Source organism: Nelumbo lutea, chromosome 4 (assembly GCF_056320005.1).
Source record: "Nelumbo lutea isolate HS-2025 chromosome 4, American lotus-T2T, whole genome shotgun sequence".
Classification (NCBI taxonomy): domain Eukaryota; kingdom Viridiplantae; phylum Streptophyta; class Magnoliopsida; order Proteales; family Nelumbonaceae; genus Nelumbo; species Nelumbo lutea.
This window is the reverse complement of record NC_142687.1, coordinates 96,796,723-96,801,041: the sequence shown is the minus strand read 5'-3', so window position 1 is coordinate 96,801,041 and position 4,319 is coordinate 96,796,723. Positions and strand designations below refer to the sequence as shown.

Below are 4,319 nucleotides of genomic sequence, written 5' to 3'. Positions count from 1 at the left end.
AAATAATCGGGTTTACATCTATCGTTTCTGCAGGGCTTCTCTTTCTTCAATCTATTATGGAGGCCACTTCAGTTTTCCTTCACTCGAAAGCAATCCTGTTTGGTTTCTCTTTTGCAAAAACCAATCAACTCTCTCTCAGACAACGAAACAAACAATTACAAGCTCATCTTCTTAATGAACGCTCTTGGAACTTGAGGAATTTCGGAATCATCAAAACCCCTTTGGAATGCTCGTACTCATGTATATCTCAAAATTCATAAAGTAAAACCCTGAAAAATCCCGTTTTTGCATCACCATTATCAACGAAAAAGACGGGGGAAGAATCGAATCCTTTCATCCTCTTAAATGCTCTTATTCCGACAACTCTGGATTCCAAAACTCATCAGCCAGAACCCTCAAGAACCTTTCTCCTTCTTCGTTGAAGAGTACCATTTCTAATCTTACCCCTCTGGACGTCTGCAAATGGTCTGCTATTCTCCCCATCTCCATTGCAACAACAAAATGGACTGTAAATCTCCTATTGGATCCTTTCTTCTGGATGTATTTCAGCTGGACCTGGCTTTTCTGGCCTTGGTTCCTAGCCATCAGTCTTGCACTCTATGGACTTTATTGCCTACTAAAACACTTTCGTGGTGAAGCAAACATCTTTGAACAGCTAGTCGTAGTGACCTCGACTTTTTCTTGACTCACTCTTGTTCCACCCGCCCATTTTAACGGCTATCTGGAAGGAAGGCCGTTTGTTTTCTTCTTTGTTTACCACTATTTTTTCTTCTTCAATGTCAGTGTCAGGAAACGCCTGTATGGCGACTACTATCCTCGATCCCATGATCCCAAATGGGATGTTAGTCCATCCAATTCTCATCGGCTTGGGTTTTGTGTTGGAGTTATGGCTGGCAGCATCTGAAGGACCGGCATTGCATCTCACGCCTGGAGAATGGACTAATGGCGTAATTTGGGCCATATAGATGGGTCCGCCATTCGATATATGCATCCACGATGCTTCTCTTTTCAACTTACTGTTTTGCACTCCGGGCGCCACTCAGCTTTCCATTTATGGTAGTGGTTTGTTTGTTGTATTATGGATACAAGGCCAAATCGGAGGAGTTGATGGTGGAGACTTTTGGAGAAAGATATATGGAATGCACGAGTAAAGTTAGGTACAAATTAATTCCTTTTTGTCTATTAGTCTGCTATTTAATAAACTTTGTTTGCTGTGCAACAAAACTGAAATTTGTAGGATTCATTAATTGAACCAATTGATTAAGCTTTAGCACCAATGCCTTGTATAAAAAAATGTGATGCGTTAGATTGGACTGAACAGAGAGTTTTTTTTTTTTTTTGTCATGGTCTTCAATTCTGTTATGCCTTTTGCGATTCTCAATTTGGTGTCTTCTGCATTCTCTTATGTTGCCTAAGTTGGTGGCATGCTTATTTCTTATGTGGCTTCGTCAATTTGTGTTTGTTTATATTTGCCATCTCCATCATCGGAACCTTGATAAGCTGCATGCTAGTGATTTTTCACCCATCACTTATACTACTTCATTTGTGATGAGTCTTTGTATTGTAATCATTTTGGTTCGTCATTCTGCTTAGAATATCAGGATTTAATTGAAACTTCTACAGGTTATGATGTGCTCCAGGCCTAAGTGCCTGCTAATTTGTTCAAAAAATTTATCTTTCTAATTTGGAATCCTTTATCATGGCTCATTTGCAATCCGTCATCTACCTGAAGGAGAGAAATAAAGAACATAGACTGCTTACATTCATGCTACCCGTTTTTGTTTTTTCTCCTTTATTTTATTTTTGTCTAATTGTCTCACCAGAAATTCACATGAAATATCTACCAAAAATCTTTAAGGTTTTTTCATGGTTTAAGGATTGCTGAGATATATAATTTTGGTAAATGTTAATCTGTGCCATCTAAACTATTAACCATTTAGTTCGAACCAAGTTATGTCTGCTGCTTGGACTAACAACATAAATTCTGTTTGGTCACTGCCAAGTCCTTTCCACAATTTTACTGAATGAAAGCTGAACAGCATGTTCTTATCTCCTGCTTGGACTTTCAAAATTCAATATATGTTGTTTGAAGCATAATTGGTATTGCTGGAGACACCTCAATTAGATGTTTCCACTGGTACTTGCTACTTTTAACTGCTCTAAACATGTGGTCAATCTAGAGAACTATTTACCTAGCGGCTTGGCCAGAAAATGAAAATACCTGCATTAGGCTGAAAATGGATAGATTGCGCAACAAAGGATATGGGCAACCTGATTTGGATTCATAGGCAGGCTACGAGGCAGATTAGATGCCTATCAGAAGAGATTGGTGTAATTGTTGGATGGGTTAGAAGATCATTAAAGTATTGTATTAATTTGTAAGATCAGGTAATAAATACAAGCCATGAGGCTTGAAACAAAAGGAGAATCTTGGGTAGGTTGTGTCTTAGAGAAGTTGCCCGTGCAAAACATACAGAAACCATCATTTTTTGATAATAAATAAAAGAGAAACTTCATTAAATAAAGAAGATACACTAACAAATAGGGTGTTGAGATAGCATGACAATCCAAAAAGAAGGTGCAGACAACAAAAAACAGCACTTATATTTTAATTCAGATTACAACATCAAATTTCAATTCAAGAGTCTCCAGAAACTTGAACCAAAGGAAGTTCTATCCGCCCCTGAGAATTCCAGCAGCACTAAAACCCAATCCACAATCATATCCTCATCATAATAAAAGGAAATCCGCCACACTGTAAGAATAAATACCTCATGTCTTCATCACCATTATTGATTATTGAACATGTAATATAAACTCATAGTCTTCAAGTTCCTCTTCTTTAAATGAAAACTGTCTGTTTTTTTTTTTTTTTCCTTTACTGCAAAATTTAAATTGATGAGTTAGGGTTTCTTCTTAATGACTTGAATTTTGTTCTACACTTTGACTATGACAATTCTTCAGATATTTTAACTCTGAAATGAGACTAGTTGTATTCAACTATTTGGTTAGAGAGATAAGATTTTTGGGCAGTGATTTAAAAAGGTGCACCTAGGCACACAGGTGAGATGCATTTTAAGGTATGTGCCTTGCCTAAGCCCTAGGCAGAACAATTTCAAAAGGCACATGCCTGGTGTACCTTGAGCTTCAAGCCCTGGCATGCACCTTTTTTATTTTTTTTTTTGTACTTTTTGTTATTTTTTTAGAACCATCTATTTGCTAATGATGTTCATTAATTCATCCTAATAAAATATCTTCTTAAAAGGCAATTAAAATTATTTTTTTGTATAAGGATTAACAATTTAAGAGCCTAACATGGAGTTATTTGGGCTTGCCTCAACTAATGGGGTTTGGTATGAAGGCGGCTCATAAATTCAGGATGCAAAATATTTTACATCAAATTAGCTATTTGAAGTAATGCAATTGAGAAAAAAAAAGAGATTGAGGGCTTTACATGCTTCAACATGTTTTATATGTTTGATTTTATTTTTAAATTTTCATTTGAATATGTTTTACATGTTATTTTTATGTATTTTAACTTTAGATAATAAGTTTTTCTAAAATATTTATTTTAAAATTTAAGTTTATATTTTTAATGAATATTATGTTTAATACTTTTAGATAATAGGTTTTTCCAAAATATTGCTAATTAAGTAATTGATTTGAGGAAGAGAAGTGGCCGTGTGGGACTGTAATGCAAAGTAGACATGGAGAAGGCATATGACCATGAAATTGATAAAAAAAAAAAGGGCATATGACCATGTAAACTGGAACTTTCTAGACTACATGTTGAAGAGGATGAACTTTGGTGTGAAATGGAGAAATTGGATAAAAGTCTGTTTCTCTTCTTCCTCATTTTCAGTCCTTGTAAATGGTTCTTCGTTTGGATTATTCAGGAGCACTAGAGGTCTCTGACAAGGGGACCCCCTCTCCCCTCTCTTATTCATCTGTGTAATAGAAGCCCTCTTCAGGATGGTAGAGAGAGCAAGGGTGGGAGGGCTGTTGGAGGGCTTCCAAGTAGGTAATGGGGAAGTAGAGATCTCTCTTCTGCAATTTGCATGTGACACTCTTTTTTTCTGTGATGCTTCATGGGATCAAATCTGGAATGTAAAAGCAATCCTAAGATGGTTTGAGACTTTGAGGTTGTTATAGGCTTACATGTTTACATTCTAAAGAGTGAGATTATGGCTGTTGCGGAAGTGGCAAATCTGGAATCTTGGGTTATCTTAGTGTAGGTTGACCAACTACTTTGTTTTCTGATGATTCGTCTGGAAAGTATACTGTTGTCAACTGCGATGGATTCCTTTTAGTGGTTATGA

General features: G+C 36.4%; 1 pseudogene; it reads left to right on the top strand.

Annotated features, from left to right (window-relative positions):
• The first annotated feature begins 265 nt into the window (after positions 1–265).
• LOC148862040 (uncharacterized) lies at positions 266–1,277 on the top strand (annotated as a pseudogene).
• Positions 1,278–4,319: the final 3,042 nt, after the last annotated feature.